Here is a 19,458-nt window from a genome sequence, read left to right as displayed (position 1 = left end):
AGGGGATGCTTATAGTGATGAGCATGCAGAGAATTATCATCCTGAGTTTGTGACAAGACGTGTGTTCATGTTATGTTCTGTTATGTTATGTTTGAGAAGGAGACAACAGGAAGCTAATGTGGTTGTTGTTCAAAGTCTGTGGCTCTTGTGTTGTGTAGCAGGCTGCTGTCAGTATGATCGTCTACATATCACAGAACGCTGACGTTACTGATTTATGCAAATGTGGTTTAAAATGAAGGATGGAAACAAGTTCTCCGTCTATGTAGACATATACCTAAACGTATTCCGACAGATTAATGCAAACCGACAGAAAATATTTTGATAATCGAATAAGCATTTTAGTATTTTTTTAAGCAAAAATGGAAAACATTCCCCAGATCCAGCTTCTCAAATGTCAAGTTTTGATGCTTTTCCTTGTCTTAGACAATAGTAATTTGAATCTTTGGTTTTTGGACAATTAGTTGGACAAAACAAGACATTTGAAGACATCACTTTGAACTGTGAGAAATTGTGACAGGCATTTTTCACTATTTTCTGACATTTTATAGACACAATGATTAATCCACTAATCAAGAAAATAATTGGCAGATTAATCAATAATGAAAATAATCGTTACTTGCAGCCCTACAATTGACTAATCGATTAATCAACTATTCCTTTCAGCACTTCTTCACAATGTCTTTCCTGTAGACACAGATCTCCTGAGAGTCTTTTTTCCCCTAACGAGCTTTGAATGTAACATGCGTTTATAGCAAAATCACAGAATAACTGAAGTAAGCATCAATCAAATTGTAATTACAGCGATACCATATATCTCTCGCCTGTAAAAGGCCTTGTCATGTAAACATGTGACTTGCTAACATCTCATCATTCATGAATTCAAATATACCTCGCCATAGGAGGCCCACACAGAAATGCACAAGGCGAGACAATCGTGCATGTTTCAAACATGCACAAGCAAGCTGCATTGAGGCTGTTATATGACGCGAAGTGGGAGACAAATTGCAGAGTTGCAGGCTGAAATGGTTCATGGCCGCGGCTGAGTCTGATAAATTCTGCCCGCTGAGCTCCACTAATCACTGCAGCCTGTCACAGACACGCCCCTCTTCCCTAGAGAGCCGACTATCACGCTCCTGATCTCAGGGCATCCACTGGCCGACCCCACAAAGCACACACTTACGGACTTACGGACACACCCATGCAGCCCCCTCACACTCGTGCGCTTTTAATGCATGAATTCACTGATTGTCAAACGGATCACAATCAAAATACAGTGTGAGTTTCCTCTGCTTCTCTCCCTGGTAACAGAACAAAAAAATCTTTTTTTTTTCTGCCCCGTGTGTTTTTTGTGACTCGCAGGAAACGAGAAACTGCATACTACAGCACAAAAATTTCCATATCTATCATTCTTAATCGTTCTCTATTCCACCCCCATCTCACACCCATACACACAAACACACTCAGTGTGCTCGTTTGTAGGCCGTATCAGTGTAATTGATGCAATACTGGAAATAAACAGGCAATTTAAGTGCTGGACACCTCACTGCTCTCTCTCGCTCTCTCTCTCTCTCTCTTTCTCCTTCCACTGCTCTCTCTCCCACCTCTATGTTTCCTCTGTGTCCCCTCACACACACACAGTCACACATACATTGTGGACTATCTCACAATCGAACAAGGTGGAATAAGGGACAAGGCCAACATGCTGGGGGGAGGGGGAGATGTGTGAGACGGTGAGGAAATTAGACAGGATAAGAATAGAGAGGGACAGAGGGCATGCAGAAAACAAAGACTAATCTCACAGATGACTCATGTCTGGATGGCCTGTTTAATGACAAATTCACAGCCTCGTGAGAGAGAGCAACAGACCGTATTATCACCAACCAAACTACATTTTCAACCATTATCAGTTTTTGCTGCTTTGACCACTACGCTTGTTCATTAATGTCATTCAGAGGCCTGCTGCTCACAGGAGGTACAGTCCAGTGAGCACTTTCACCTTCCAAAATGTTTCCTCCAGAAAGTCTTCCCTGTTCGCGTGATGGGTCGCCCTCACTCGACCACTCAGCCGAGCGGACAGTGTTCCAGCCTCTCCTGCCTGCAGCGAGCTTGGACCGAAAAAGACAGAAATAGCCCAAGCTGATCCAACTGGCCACGTCAATCTGACCAGGCTGCAGCACAAAACAACAGACTTTATCTGTAGTTATAAAGATCCCTCATGTGTGCATTCACATGTTCCACTATATAAGTACATGATATGCATCTATATGCTGACCTGTAACAACACTAATTATTAAAAAGCTACATGACAAAATGTGTACTTGTCTTCTGCACGTGTATGTGACTGCATTAATCTGATCCCACTGTTAGCATCAGTTGGGAACAGACTTGCTGCATGAATATTAAAAGGTTGCAGTCAGTTGGGTATGCTACAGAGTTCATAATAAACAAGGTCTAATAATTTAATGAGTCCACATGCTGACATATCCCATGGGCTGCCATACTGTCTGTACGTGAGGTAATAGGAAAAGAGAGTCAAGAATAAAAATGATACAGCAGGACTTGACAAATGGAGAGCAGTGCAAACACAAGGAAATGAACAGGAGGTTCAGTTTCCTTCGCTGTCTTTAGGCATTCTTGATGGAAAAAACTTCCAGAGTATCCTCAGATGGCCCCGGGGACCCAGATCAGAAAGAACCTCAAAAAACACAGTTTTGTGTGCTGTCGCAGACAGAATCTAAATTAAATTCAAAATAAACATGTGCAACATTTCCATTTTGAAAATAAAACGTTGTTATTTTAGAGGTTTGAGCAGTTTGTATTATTGTTTGTTCAATTTGGATGGTAGGATTTGCACTGTACATAGTGAGTTCTTGAAGGGGTCAGTGTACATGCACCTATCTGTAGAGTTGATAATGCCAATCATCTGCGGTTACAGTGGCAGTGACTGAATCACCCTGACGGGTTAACCAGGTTTTTATCTCTGTCATTAAACCTGTTGGCCTCCATATAACCATTATGTTTCTGGGGGGAAAAAAGCTCTATGTGTGAACACAGTCTCTAATGACCTTTGACCACAGCATTGCTGCTCAGCCATATTTTCAGGACTGATGACATCTGCCCTTCTGCTGAGGAAAATATAGTTATTATCTTTCAAACTGCATGCCCTTGGTTCAGCCTACAGAGCAACTCAACCTTGACTTGTGATCACATTGACAACATTTTACTGAACTAAATAAACATTCACAAGATTAATCGCTTCAGCATAGCATAACCATGTTCTTGTTTTGGGTTAGGAATAATTAATACAAAACCAACCAGCTAAGTCATACTAAATGTTTTACACTGATTCTTGAAGGTTTATGAAAAACACCAAAATCTAAATGATTGTAATATCTTTGTTTTAGTGCCACCAACTTCCAATTACAACAGTCACTGGTTGGCATTAATTCCTGTATGGTATGGAAATCAAATGGCATGACTCCTGAAACTTGCTTGTGTTGCATAATCAAGGGTGCAGATCTCATTGCAACTTGGGGGGAGACCACAAACATGGAATTTTCTCAAGAAGTGTTACGGATATGATCAATGTAACATTAGCTAGCAAGCTAGCTCTAAATATGGATCTGGCTGGGGATAAGTTAATTCACTTGAGGTGGTAAACAGTCTGGTTACATATTTAAACCTTTTATTCTGTTGATGGGTAGACTTTATCTTTGTTTGAACAAAATTACTTACAAGGCATCTGTCACAGGACTAGCCTATTCTGGGAAACGTAGTCCAAAAGCCAAGGTATCAGGATGAAGTAAACCGTTAACTTAATTTCCAAAATTCCCACTTAGTTTAGCATATGCAACAGTTGTTGTTTCCTGCTTAGACCACTAAGCAGGAAACATATGGGGTATATAAACAAAACCTTCAAAAAGTGTTGTGTTTATGTGTGAATTGTTTCAAAGTGGAGATATAAATATATATTTTCAGTTACATCATTTATTTAGAAATAATGTTTTTCAGAGGTTGGAGGGGACTCTGGAAAACAGCTGCTGCTGAAGTTTACTGTGATGAATTTCACAACTCAAGAAAGTCTCAAGAGTCCCCTAATTGATTTTTAGCCTTGATTTTAGCATGACTCTATCGATTGCAATGTCTGTCTGTCGGTCAGTCCACCACTTTGGTCCAGACTGAAATATCTCAAAAACTATTAGATGGATTGCCATACAATTGAGTTTAGACATTCATATCCCCCTCAGGATAAATGGTAATAACTTTGGTGATCCCTTAAATTTTCATCTAGTGCCATGAATCAGGTCAAAATTTGATTTGTCCAATAATTTGGTTTTGGCCTTAGCTGTACTTTGTTTTTCGTGCTAATTAGCAAATGTTAGCATGCTACCACACTAAACTAAGAGAGAGGTGAAATCTCATCCCTCTCTTCCTGACATGCTTGCTCATTCTCCCTTGAAAGACTTCACTTCTTGATGGCAGCATTATCACTGCAACCTCCAGACAAACAAACCCCCACTCATGCAGCAAAGCACACTGAAGCACACACACGTACTGTACATACACACACACAGACACACTGCGTAGGCTCTCTGCAGTGCCTCTACCTCATTGACCACAGTATAATACTTCATTAGCTATATAGCAGATTTTACCATTCTAAGTGAGATTAGCTTCCTTTGTCTCCTTTTAGCCTCTGAAAAGCTCCCTGCCATAAACCTTCTCTCCAGTCACAAAGCCAATAACCTCAAAGTCAAGAAATTTTATGTTTTCCTGGCATTTTTTTTTATATAAGCAATTTATTCCTTTATTCTCAGAGAGTGTGTGTGCTGGAAGAGATCCATGACCATATGACTGATTGTGACTCTGACACTGAAAACTGTGACACTGTAAAAATACACATGAAGGACTCCCAGATAGGTCAAACGCTCCCTTTTATTAGATAGAAAATAGAGAAACCAGATACTTGTATAAAAGGAGTATAATGCAATTTTCTAAAAAGCTTATAAATCATAAAATGTACTATAATGTGTTTATATATTTAACAACTCTCTCCTGTAATATTAAACACCTACAGTATTAACAATCAAACTGCTTAAGGCTGTTCCATAAAGGGCAGCCATTTGTCTTTCAGCACAGAGGAAAGTTAAAAAATTCAGGAGGCAGACCGGGGCCACAGAACTCCATTTTAAACCTTCTGAGAAATTTTCAGCGCAATTGATCATCGCACTTCATTTCACAAAGCACAAAGCCTGAAGCGCAGAGAGAGGACTGGGAAGGAAATCAGAAACAGTAAACCTGTCCAACTGGGCCCCCGTCTGTGTGGGCTGGTGGTTATTGCACCCTGACAGGGCGTCCACATTGCGAGCGGCTGATGTGTCGCTGTAATCTGACCTAGTGTGGGCGGTGCAACAGATTGCTCTGATTCAATCTATTTCAATTCAATTTTATTTATGTAGCACCAATTCATAACAGAAGTTATCTCATTGCACTTTTCCTATAGAGCAGGTCCAGACTCTTTATATTATTTACAGAGACCCAACAAATCCCACCATGAGCAAGCACTTGCTGACAGTGGCAAGAAGAAAACTTCCTTTTAACAGGCAGAAACCTCAGACAGAACCAGACTCAGTGGTGGGCGGCCATCCACCACATGATTGCTTCTATGTTCTGGTCTTGTGCAGCTACAAAGTTTAGAACAGGCAAATTATTAATGATTTTGCTGCATTACCATAGCTGAAGTAAATGGGAAGCATTAATCTGAAATAATAAACTGAAAATGTCACAAGAAAAATAAAGCTGTGAGCAGAAAAGTTAACTTTTATAAAATACTGAACAGGAAATGATTATATGTGAAGCTTATGGGCCCTACAGGCAAAGTTGTTTACCGTGTGGCAATGTATATAATACATGCCAATTATATATATATGTATTATACTGTATGTACCATGTTAATTAGTCAAGCAGCATGGCGATTATGAAAGTTTGACTTTGAGACTTTACTACAGCGACCTGAATGATCACATTTGTTCCACTGCTTGTCGTTAAAGTATTCATCCAATGTACTGTATTACACATCTAAATGTACAGTACAAACTCACACTACTGTTACACACTGAGTTACAGTACACAGTTGCACTAATGCAGCAAAAGGAACTCTTTAATATACAGTTAAATCATTTTTATATTCCCCCCCACTCGTTACTCTCCTGTTCTAACTTTGATTGTTGAACTTATAGCCACTGGAAACATGGCCTCATCTTAAGTATTTCTCTATAACATTAAATTTAAATAACTAAATGAGCAACAATCAAAGTTAAACAAACACTTCTTTAGGAATTATACTCCATAAGGACTGTGTAGGTGTGATTGTGGGTGTCAGATTTAATTGACAGAAACCAAACTCACCAAGATTTGAACCAGATTCTGATTCAAATGTTGCTAAATCCTGATTTGTGCATGGAAGTATATGACATCACCTTTTTGTAACTGAATCCCTTCATAAGACCCAAACCATTGAGAAGAGCGCAGAGGAGAACAGAATTTTCAAATGTGAAATAACCAAAGCTGTTCTAACTTTTATAGAAAATAGTGTGTTCACGTAGGATCCCATCACTCATAGTAAAGTAATCAGAGAGCACTGAATCTGCAGTGAGAGGCTGTCTGAACGCTGGGGGGAGAAAAACTCGCCTTCCAGTCAACACATTCCAGTGATGCCGTCGTAAATGACATGTTTGTCTCCACAGACATACAGTACCTGACTTCAGTTGAACAATGTCGGCATCATAACTAACCTGGAAACCGTAACGCTCCCATACAGACGGTCTAAATGTCACAGGAGGATCCTCCAGCTCTGGGCTCTCATTTGTGTTTGCCATTCGGAGGCAGCGACACTACAGGAGCTCGACTAACCGGGCTAAGCTGACTAGCATGCTACAGCTGATAGACTGGTGCTCTGTCAGAATGTTTTGGGTAAAACTCGCACTCTAGAACTTCTGTTCCGTGCGAGTAGTCGACATAAACAGACTATTTTGACAGTAACAGTTTGGGTCACAGGGCGTACCGATCAGAGGAAGTTGCATACCGAGCTGAACTTCCAACCCTATTGAACACAGCACAGTGATACACAAATGTTCCCTTTTGTTTTATACATTTTGATCTTATTCAGTTTTATTTTGGACGCATTCCATTCAGGTCTTCTTGCAATATTAGGGCAATGCCCTGCTTGTGAGCCGTTTCACTGAGCTTTCTGTCATGGTTTGTGAATTATTCATTTAAACATGGTTGACCAGGGCATTGAATTACGGGATTGATTGATCATTGGGCTCGTAAAAAGGAATCCCAATGACCACTGAAACCTAAGTTGTGACTTAAATGACAAAATGGTGGAGCAACCTCAGCAAGCCGACATGCTCAAGCACTGCAGGCTGAAAATGCATCACTCTGGTTTTGGTTCACAGCATCCCTCATTCTTGTTACATTCTCTGTAAAGAACATGGTGGTTATAAGATGGGGGAGGGGGGTAACTAAAACTACGATGAAAATCTGACCTCTGAACACGTTTCTTGGGAATACTAAAAACAATTGGTAATCTGTCGCTTCACCAAAGAGGCTACAGATTAGGGCTGCAACTAGCAATTATTTTCATTACTTATTAATCTACAGATTATTTTATTGTTTAAACAATAAATGGATTGGTCTATAAAATATGTATTTAATATAATATCAAAACCCAAAGATACTCAGTTTACTATCATAGAAGATGAAGAAAACCAGGACATATTCACATGTGAGGCTGGAACCTGTTAATTTAGCCATTTTTGCTGGAAAGATTACTTATTACTATTAATCTACAATCAAAATTGTTGCCAATTAATTTCCTGACAATCGACTATTCAATTAAGCAACTTAATCACAGCACAGTACTTTTTGTGCCATTGCAAGAACAACGCTCTCCTCCTGTCCTGTGACACAAAGCACCACCAATCTCTGATGCATCATGAAGAAATGTATCAGATTGCTAGAGAAATGCAAAGACACATAATGTCATCTGTAGTGTAAAGGCTTTTAAACAAATGTCTCAGCTGTCATTGTAGTAATGGTTGTAATCAGTGTAAGAATGCTGTATGTTAACACCTTTTAACTGGTGCTAATAGCTAGAGCAACATTTACACAGATATCAGATTTATATAGAAATGTCTGTGTCTCCTGGAGATATTGTTGCTGGTGTTTCTGTCTCAGACTCTTATGCTCTCTCTCTCTCTGTCTGTCTCCCCCATCAAAGCAAAACAACAAATCCCTGTATCCCTGATTTTTCATTACCGCCTGTCTTGCTTTATCCCCTAAGGTTCAAGTCTGAACCTTGTGTTTTGTCTATTTCTTTTTTCTGTTTTGTGTATTTCTGTGCTGCATGAAGTGCTGGACATGCCCTCTGTCTGTACTAGAATAATCCCAGATTGCACATAGATATTGAGTGTGCGTATGTGTGTATACCGTTATATGGCTCACATCTTGTTTTCTTTTACTCTCTATATACGTTTTATGTAATTGTGTGTCTTGAAATTTCATCTTTCCATCACCTCTGCACCTCTGCACCTCCATAAATTGTTGTAAAATTCTGCAATCCAGCCCCCACAAAACATTAATCAGGTCTTGGATTTCTAGAGCTGCTGTTTAGTCTACATCAACCAGAGAAACTGACCCAAATGTCGCTTCCCATTTAGAGTGGAGGAATGAAAAGAAAAAGCTGTCTGCCGTTAGGGAATTCTTGAAAATGAGCAAATTGTGGAAATTTTAAATCATGATAACTGCTGCTCCTTCTTCATGCCTGCTCCTCCTGTTTTCAACATCACTTCAGTCAGTCTGTCATATATTCAAGAGTCAGCTAAGTATCAGCTGTGCTGTATGTAGTGTGTAGTATTTATATATGTGTGTGAGTGTTTCCGCACAGGGGGGAGCGGGACGGCACTTGCTGTTTGTATAATAAAAGGTGCTGTTTGCATATTGCAGAGTCATTACGGGAGATGTCTTCCTTTCGCTGTATGCTATAAAGCTGCTGAATTTAGAGGCAAAGCACCATTTTTTTTAGGAGAAAGAAAAAGGGAGGAAAAAAGCCACATGAGCAACAAAGCGGAGCTTAATTATTGCTCCTGTCAAAACAAAAAAGAAACATAGTAGTCTTCCAGAAGCAAGGACCACAGACATCTTCATCATATTATGTTAACATATAGGGAATAGATGTCAAGCTATCGTCATCTATATATTTATAAAAATCTAAATTTAAAATCAGTCCACATGTAATTGTTTTTTTCTAATCAATTCTACAAGTGCTGCTGCTTTCAATGGTTGACTTTACGGCTGCTGTCTGTGTGGCCTCTGCCTTGAGACCGTCCCACTGGGTTCATTTACAGACATTATGTGAACGTACTGTTGCATGTTTTAATGGCCACAAAGCTCTGTGGGCAGCAGGGAGTGTAATGTGTGCTGCATGTGTTTGAGCACTCTAAAAAAGAGCAGCAATAGCAGATACAGAGCTACAGCACACATGAGTCAGTCACGTTTAAATGTGTATTTTCTCAAGTCAGCTGGCAAATATCTGCACTTGGGTTGGCATGCCCACTGTACCCTACTGGCTGCCAGCTGTCACTCAGGAAGACAGAAAGATGGAGGATAGAGAACAAGAGGGAGGGGGGATAGATAAAGGGAGTGGTGATGATGAGAGGACACGAGCCCCGAGGCTTTCGTTCCCTCTTGTTTCTCATTTGTCTCTCTGATGATAACAAAAAACATGGCAGCTTGAAAGAAGAGAGGTCGACATCAGAGAAAAAAAGGGGAAAACAATGCTGAAGGAAAAGAAAGAGTGAGCATGATATGGAAAGGAATGACAAACCATTTTTCCTCTTTATGGCAAAATTACAAAGTATGCAGGCCACAACATAGTGATTCTTAAAGAATTAGTCCAATGAGTGCACAGGTTTACCTTGACATTAACCATATACAACAATGTGGTATTGTATGCATGCTTTTATGCATACTAGGGCTGAACGATTATTATTGCGATTATTTTGACAGATATTGCAATTGCCATATGTGTCACGATTTTAGTGGAATGGTAATTTTTGCATTTCATTTTCACTGAAAAAAATATAAAAATGATGATGATGATGATTTGATGTGATTTTTGCTGGGGTCTGTACCAAACAAGCATGTTGTCTTTCATCTGGAGAATGTGATTTGTAGGCCACATTGCTTCATTTATAATAGGATGTTGTGACACATTTACCTTTATCAAAAAATTGCAACTCCTGCGTTTTGGATATTGCACCTCCCCATTTTACAATTTTGATAATATTTCGACTAATTGTTCAGCCCTAATGCATACTGTGCATGAAAACACAAATTCATCAATGTGAGTGAAAAATGTGATGTGAGTCTCTTCTTGATGCCACATTTGCACTCCAGTGAAGTACACAAGCTGCCATGTTGTTCTGAGAGCAAACTGTATACTATTAAGCGACTGCATAGTCCCCATTACGATCCAACCACAAGCAAACTACAATTACTAGTGAACAGCAGAAAAGTGAACAGTCCATTTTTAAGAAAATCTTGTTTCCTACTCTTGTATGATGAATGAAGACTGTTGTGAACCCCTAATGGAGCCTGCTACACTAACAACACACTAGAAAATCTGATGTCATGACTTCTCTCTCTGACTTTGGGACCATCAATCAACCCACAGTCACAGCGCTGCACAGAGAGAATTTCAGCTTAGTTACTCTGAAAGAAAAGTGTCAGCAGCATGTGTGCTGTCTGAGGTTTGGGCTGAAAATACTGTATATCAGCACATACTGTACATTGGATTTGACATGAAGTTACTTGATATTCTTTGCGCTGCTGCTGCAGATTTACAGATTAATAGATTTCTTGAAGCCTTTCATGTTACACGACTGGGCATGACACATGCAGATACAACTTGCTCATATTCCACCTCATGGGAAACATTAATATTTAATATCTTTCGCTCATACAACAATTTACAATTTAGCAGCACTCTGCAGCTAGGGTGATTCTGACAACCTTTGAATTTGTGTGTATATTTTGTCAAGAAATATCAGATACAGCTATATTGCTAACATATAAAACTGAGCATGAATGCTTAGGCTTTTCATAAGACAGTGATTTCTGTGATTTACAGAGTACAAGGGGGTTTAACAGATCACTAAATCATTAGAAGACACATTCTGTGACTTTTGCTGGATTTAAACGCTTTAGTGTCTACAAATGCCAATACTATTGGGCCTCAGAAAGCTTCCTCCCTGTTTTATTTAGAGCCTCAACATAAAAAGGAAAATCACCATTAACTGCTGTTGTTTTGCATTTTAGATTTTAAATCTCTCCCCTTCCTAAATATCTGTTTTTAAATTAAAATGACTATTGTGATTTTCCAAATCATTCATGCAAATAATTATTATCATCATGTTCACCTTACTTTAGGGCTCAAACTCCAGCAGTGTTACACAATAAGATTTATTAGAGTAATACTGCATGAACATTTTTTATTTCACAAATCCACCCATAAATCCACATCCACAAATGAAACATTTTTTTCAAGCCTGCATGAGACTGAATTGTCAAAGGGATATTGTTATATTTAGAAAAACAGTATTTTTACACACAATAGTTGTGTTCCATGTTGTATTAAAGCAGTTATGAGCTACATGTTATTTAAAAGATGTCGGTATAGGCTCAACTTGTGTTTTAGGGTAAAAAGCGTAGGATAGAGCAAATTAAGTTCACAGGCCAGGAGAACATATTTCCAATGGGAAAACAGTGCTCCAACAAGCAGAGAGAAGGTTTGATTATTTTATTACTGCATTGAATATGATCAACGATATATCTCCTGCATCTATGTACCCAGAGCCTGTTCCTAAAATGAAGGACAAATGAAAATTGAGTGAGGACGTAGTTTGCTTTTTCAGCCTCTCAACATGGCTAATGTATGAAGGAGGAAATGATATTGCCTGTGGTAGAGCAACACAGGCTCTATTGAGATAGAAGAATTGTGATTTTACTCCAGCTCAGTACACTCTCACAAGCAGCTTCAAGCTATTGATGTCTGTTCTCACAGCTATTGTTATTCGACATTCAATTCGGGGACTCCAGGATACCACTTTTAAAAGTAAAGCCACATATTGGACAATGTCAGTGCAATGATGACCCCACATCCTCACACAGCTTTCATCTGCACAGAGCTTACATCTATGGATGAACTGGTCACTCTGCATGCACAGTCAAAGTAAAGCAACTCGGTTACTCACAGTATTAAACCAGCTTTCTGTGTACAAAAGGCTGAGACATCAAGCCTTTTTTTTTCTTCTGTAAAAATGGCAGACATTCAAAATACTCACAAAATTCATGCAGGAAGCTATGTTTCTTTAGCCTCAAACCACAGTAAATGGTTATATCAGCATCACCACTGATGTAATCAGGGAAAGATATGCACTGCACACACAGCAAGACTGAAGCATAGCAGGGGGAGGGAGAGCAGTACCTGTCTGGTCTTTTTAGTCATATCATGAAATTGTCAATCTCTCATCTTTGCACCTGCACTAGCTTAGATTCAATTTTAGAATGCTTAAACCTCACAACGTCTTTTGCATATTTACCTAACCCTGATGAGTAGGATATATAGGAGTGTGTATGTACTGTAGGACTGGCTCTTAGAGTGACAGCAGGTACAACACTGGTGGTTATAATCCAGCGGTTCCCAACCAGATGAACTCAAGTACCCCTTCACCACCCGACACGTTCCAAATTAATGAAAAATGAAAAAAAATGTTTGAACAGGATGTCATTTAATACCATTAAAGTGGAAATTGTCATAATTACAACCATTTAAAACATTTTTTTTACATCTCTGTTCTTCTCTGTTTCTTAATAGTTTCAGGTGTTAAACTCAATATTTGTATATACTGTTGAATCAAATCGTAAATGTTTTTTTTAATTGAGCTACTCCACATCTACTTTCCACATACCCCCTATCTTCATGGCAAAACAGACAGACTTAAAGGAGCATCAGCACTAACGAATGCCATGCATTGTGTAATAGGTGTAATAACTTATGGTCATTATGGTCTATTTGCATGCTTTCAGTGCTTGACTTCATTACATTTTGATTCTTGGAAATGACATGTATAATGACATGTTTGACTGTCCATTTCATGCATCACAGCACCTGTTAAATTACAAGCTAGGTTGGAGAAATAAAGGCAGTATAGAGAAGGGGTGGCTTCTGGTGGTGCTGTGCATGATTTTTATTTTAATCAAACCTGCTATCTTACCAGACCACATACTGCTGAAAGTATTTATACTTTCTGGTGGTTAATATTGATTCATTAGTATATCATATTTTATGCTAATTTGCAATCAGCATTACAACAATCAACAGCAATTAGGGAACAATTGGAAATATTTCATGTCCATTCATATTTTATTTGCCTTGGAAGGATTTCGGTTTAGAGTGCATGTGCTGATATCGCCATTCCCACTCTGCCAAATAAATAGCACTCATAAAACTCAGGCGTCTGCGGCACGGGATGGCAGGAAGTTTACAATAAATGTCTGGATAAATCCACGAAAGACAGTGTTGCCAACTCTTCTCCAGTGAAATACACTAATAGCTGCTCAAAAAGTCACACAAAGAAGATGATGCAATACCTTAATTTAAATGGAAATTAAGTTAATAGGTGTTTATCATCAGAATGAAAGACTTTACAACATGAAAAAGAGAAAGATGGATGTTGTGAGTGGAGAGTGACTGGGCTATGGAGAGGCAGCAACACATCCTGTCACAAACTGCCCCTCTCTGGTCTCCCAGCCAGCTGACTAACATTGATCCAGTGAACCTCAGTTTTGTCAGCAGTAGTTCAACGTGCTGTTTACCCATCAAATGTACAACTAATTAATTTGTGGTCATAGCCAAAGATAGAGGCTGTCCAGCTCAGTGCGGGCCTGTGGCAAGGGTACCAACACCAAAGGCCAGAAAGCCCTCCCTTTCCTTTCCTTCCTCCCCTCTAATGCTTTCACTGGAGAAGAGAGGGACTGTGTTTCTGTTCCTGCTGCTGCAAACAGCAAGGGGCTAAGAACGGCTTTCATTAAAGCAGCAAAAACAATTGGATGTAAAATGCATTCATACTGTATAACAAATTCCTTAAAAACTAGTCTTTGCCCACAAACATTCTGCAGAAATTAGACCTCTAAAAGAGCCTGAAAGGTTGCTGAAAAACTACAACTCCAAACACAATTTTAGATTTTGCCAATTTTCCCAGCTATGAAATTGTAAGAGCACTTGCAATGTGTTCCACAAGATAAATGTAGGTGTGCTCTACTTCATGAAAAATGTTGTATGCTCATACATTTGTATGTTGTTACAAAGCAGTACTAATTGGTACTGATGCATCTCCTTAATCAGTGTTGTTTTACCACTATGGCATTGAAAATAACACGGTGGGATTCTTGGAATGACTTACCTTGCAATTAACAATATGAGTCAATAGTGAGTATAGGTGCTTTCCGTCAAAATCAATCAGAAGTTTTTTATGAGCTGTTTTAATCTTGCTTCTCAGTCCACCTCCAGTCTGTTCTGACAAATTTCCACCTACTGCCCACCACAGACACTGCAAACCATCAATTTTTCAGCTGTAATGGCAACAATGGGTAGCGGGACGGCTGTCATTCCTATAATGACTGTGCTGTCATGAATATAATGGCTATGCTGTTATGTTTTATAGACAGGAAGTTCACATTCCCAGTGTGAGCAAGAAGTACTGTAGCTAGGGCAGCTAGCTTCGCTGGGCTGAAATTGCACCATTTCTTATTTTGTAAGCTTGTTTTGTGGCAACACTGTGCAGTCTACGATGGTAAAAAAAGATGGAAGGGTGTCATGAATCTGTTGCAGATATGTAGCCAACTGATCTTTAAGGTTGTATGTTGTTTCTGTAAAATTGTTGCACAGGGGGCGTTGATGCACTTTTTTCTTGCCTGTTTTTAATGATTTCTACATGAAAAAGCCATGTTGATATTATGTGACATGTTGAAACTAATCTGTCAGAGATCAGGACGAAATTATCTGGACATCAGTCAAACGTCAATAACATCAATAAGTCAAATGTCAGTAAGTAATGTTACCTTGCATTCACAGCCAATTGAACAAGTAGTAATGATTTGGGACTGGCTTATCACTGGCAGCAACAACACGAGTCTCTGATCTGCTACAGGTTGCCAAGTAAGGCACACTTAAGCGAGCTGGTCATTATTGAAAGTAAGCCCCAAGGCGAAATGCAATAATGAATGGCTCCCTATACATTATCCTGCTTATTACATAGCTGCTCACCAAAGACATTAATCATCTGACACAATATACTGATTTTAAATGTTTTTCATTAATGCAATGAAGTAATTAACAAGGCAGCTCAGTAGTGCAGCCATAGAAATGTTTGTAACTAGCATCCATGGCTACACCGTGAAAGACCTGGACAGCAGCATAAAAAAATCCAACAAGACTGCTGTACAGTCTCTGACAGGCAATAAAAAGTATTGTGCTCTCCAAATAAATTAGTGTGCTCTAATCTGAGTTTGCAGTAACTACGGATAACGTCAAATCAACAAAAAGAAACCTGAAAAGATCCACACAAAGACCCTTATACTACAACACAATACCTTGCACTATAATGTGCCTGCTCTATCTACAAACGAATGAATTACGAAGCCACAATAGTCAATAACCATGTTAATGACACAGCATCTAATAGCACTGGAAGAGGCTGCATTATGCCTGAGCTAGTCATCCATTTGCAAATCTCAATTGCTTGCATATTTATTGATGTATGATTAAGCCATGCAAATCAATTCGACAACACTGCAGCATCAGCATCGCAGTTGCAGTGCAACAAGAGAGATTTTTTTGTAAGGTATGGGTAAGTCATAAGACTGAGCGATGTAATCAGCGAGGCCATTCACCATGACTGCCATCATTACTGCCAGACGCAGGCCTCGGTGCCAGCGAGTCAGAGGGTAGCCCATCCAAGAATATCTCTTCCAACTTTCACAAGATGAATTCCTTTGGAGATGCCATCTGTTTGTCTATCGCCCGTGTGCCATGTGCACAGGTTAGATCAACTTATTGCAGGAGACATGTCCCAAGCCTCTGCAGTTCCTTATTCATATGAGTCCTCATCACCCTGTTTAGTTTCACCTCTGTGAAGTGCCCCTCTGTGGGCTTTTGCCAGAGGTTCCTCGCGTCAAATCTACCTTCATCCCGGTATTCAGCACACAGGATTATTTAATGAGTTGCATTGGAAATGTGGTTGGAATATGTTGGACTGTATGTACTTAATCAGACACTAGTGCTTGAAATTTGGTTTCCTCAGAGCTATTAAAGGAGCTACTGTTATCATGACGTTGGCATTGACAGAACGTTTACATAAAAGAGGATAGATTTTTGTATTGGGGACACATAACAATGTGCTGCAAAAGTATTACAATCTGACACTTTGCTTATTGGTTGCATTATTTCCATTCTTATTCACCATCAGCTCAGCCAGTGCATGAAGCAAGCTATGGACACATGAGCACTTTCCTGACTGATCCTCTGAACCACAATATTTCTATTTTACATGTTTCCATTTATTGCATGTTGTGCTGATTTTCAGCTTGTGGTGTTTTTACTTCTAACTGTTTTACTACCTTAATGTCAATTTAATGGGCACACATGGCAGGGGGCACTGCTGCAGGAGTAATATATGCAGAAATTCTGTCCACAAGTCAGATAAGTCAATGGCAACCTGGCAGTGGGGGTGGGGTGTGTGGGCTTTCAGGTTATCCAGAACTCACCTCACCAACTTTACAGTCTTCATTAAACCCCCAAACCAGGCTGTGCTGTATATGATTTGAGCACATTCAGACTGATTCTGGAAAGCACTGTTCTGAAAATAGATTGTTCTTCACCTAATTGTAACTAAAATGCAGCCCTTTACTCCATTAAATGCACATTACCAGTGCTAGTGTATTACACTTGTAAACTTATATTTTGTTGCTTCAATATGCAGTTTTTTTCTTGAAGACCTGCTCCAATCACTGTCTAACCCCTGTAGCTTTTATGTTGTGTCTTCTCCTTTGTTTGAATTTATATCCAGACTGGGCCTTCGAACCACAGTCCACTGCTTATAGTTCTGACTGCCAGCTATTAACTGAAACACGTATCCTCAATCAAGTGGCTTGGCATTTGCAAAGAGGCGATTGTATTGTTTCACAGACAGACCTTATTATTTCTTGAACCGCGCCACAAACAGACGACAGATATGAGTCAAAGACTTGTTGGGCTATCACGCGCAATAAAACACTGACAAGGTGGTTATTATTATTATTAGTATTTTTTTTTTTTTTTTTTTTTGGCCAGATCCGATGATGAACAGCATATTGGCAGTCCGTGCACATCAATCAAGGCTCACCTACCGGATGGTGCTTCGGATGCCACGCTTTCTCTCGGCTGTGTTTGATGCAAAGTCCCTCAGATTTGGCCGCCCTTTTCCCGCACGGGTCCTCCGGTGTCCTCCACAAGCAGGTGTGACCACAATCTCGCCTTGTTGTATTCCCATATGTTGTCGCCAGCGCAATTATGAATGCTCCAGTTGATCAGTGACTGGATAGCCTGCGTGATCATGTGCTGCCAGCTCTCTCTCTCTCTCCCTCTGTCTCCTCTCTGTAACTGCTCCCTCCGCCCGATTATCTCCCCGCTGCGGCACTGGCTACATGGTAATACGGAGAAATAAAACGTGCCTGACTCGCCGGCGAACTTGTGAGCCTTCTTATGGCAATTAGTCACCGGACCGGTCCGTGCTTGTTCATCCGTGCACCTTTGCAAAATACACTGCCTCTCAGCTATGTCCGCTATTTGCACTGAATAAATTGCCCGCGAGACGCCGAAGCGTGTTTTATTTTCTGAAAGAGAAAAAGAAAATCTCTCCAATCTGCCGGCTGAGGCTGGAGAAGAGGAGCAGAGGAGAGAGAGATTGAGGCGTAAAGGATGGAGAGGATTAAAGGAGAGGGAGGAGGAGGATGGAGCACATTTGTGAAAGCCTTTCCTCTATATGTCATTTGAATAACAGTGAGACACGGTGCATATTTCCCAAATCTCTCTCTCCCTCTCTGTCTCTCTGTCTCTCTATCAGTCAGCTGCTCCCTGTTTTTTAACTGTGGTGTGAACTTGTGCAAAGCAAGCTATTCAGATCACAGAAATATGTTGTAAATCTATCTATCTATCTATCTATCTATCTATCTATCTATCTATCTATCTATCTATCTATCTGTCTGTCTGTCTGTCTAACATATCTGCAGTGTTTTGTCTAGAAATCAATCCTTGTGAATGAATAACATCATCACCATCATCTGTGCAGTTGCATTTTGAAAAACAACAGTTCCCCACAGATTTTGCTCTGGCTGGTCTCAGTCTCACTCCCTCTTTGTCAGACTGATGGATGGATGTTTTAGGGGTTTTTTTAATTACAGCTCCTCACTGATCTGCACAGCATGTTGGGCAGGTTATGATTCTGTCCAATCATGGCATTGTTAGTCCGAGCCTTGACAGAGAGTGTTTTCAAAGTGGTCTTCAAATTGGTTGGACATCTGTTACAGTCCCCAGAGTGATGTGGACCACGGTTCGCTGTGGGAGGAACGAGCTGTGTGAGGACTGTGTTGTGAATCCCACCGGTGGGGCAGAGCTCAGACCAGCTGCTTACATTTCAGTTGTGCATCAAAAACCAACACTTGTCAGGCTGAGAGTTTTCATTGAATCAGCTGGTGTGATTACGTGTGGCACAGCTTTAGCCTCTCTTTCCCTACCTATATGTGTACATGTCATTGTACAAAATGTGCCGTCTCTATGGATTTGCTATTGTTTTATGCTGCTCGTTCATGTCCCATTAAAAGCCAGGGTTGTGATTTGTGTAGAAGAGCAGAATTTTTCACATAAAAGGCAAAACTTTAAGCAAAGATCAGTGGCTCCTATAATTACAATGCAGAGCATCAGCGAATAACATTAATGATTCAGTAGGACCTTGAAAAATGAAAAATGCAGCTACTCAAAGCTTTCTGTGCCACCATGCACTCCTGTGCTCGCCTGCATTTCATGTAATTTTTTGTGCATCAAATTGATGTCAGTATTTTTCTAGGAAACAATTACTGTAACATCTGAGAGTGTTATAGGTGATAACCTTAGCCCTTTGAACAGGGAGCAGAAGGGACTGGGTGTTTAGAGCAAGTAACCTACAAGTCAGAGATGAAACTCGACAGAAAGGTAAGGAGGCCTGTAACCTAAACGGAATCGGTCTGAGAAGTGTTGCTTCTCAGCTCTATGACAGGCTTTGCTTGACGCCTATCCGCTATACATGGGAATGTGCAGCC

The 19,458-nt window shown here is 40.0% G+C and overlaps 1 protein-coding gene across 3 annotated transcripts in view; it reads right to left on the bottom strand.

The window, feature by feature from the left end:
• The window catches only part of flrt1a (fibronectin leucine rich transmembrane protein 1a), a 40,838-nt gene extending 22,754 nt beyond the window's left edge, over nt 1-18,084 (bottom strand). For 2 of the 3 annotated variants that reach the window (XM_044222187.1, XM_044222189.1), the window contains exon 1: nt 17,512-18,084. The gene's annotated coding sequence lies outside the window, so the exon portion shown is untranslated. Of the gene's footprint in view, nt 1-17,507 lie in introns of all 3 variants that reach the window. The other variant, XM_044222188.1, reaches the window with a different exon arrangement.
• Between the last annotated feature and the right edge of the window lie 1,374 nt (nt 18,085-19,458).

Source organism: Siniperca chuatsi, linkage group LG14 (genome assembly GCF_020085105.1).
Source record: "Siniperca chuatsi isolate FFG_IHB_CAS linkage group LG14, ASM2008510v1, whole genome shotgun sequence".
NCBI lineage: Eukaryota > Metazoa > Chordata > Actinopteri > Centrarchiformes > Sinipercidae > Siniperca > Siniperca chuatsi.
The sequence above is the reverse complement of the archived record's forward strand: the minus strand, read 5'-3'. Positions and strand labels throughout refer to the sequence as shown.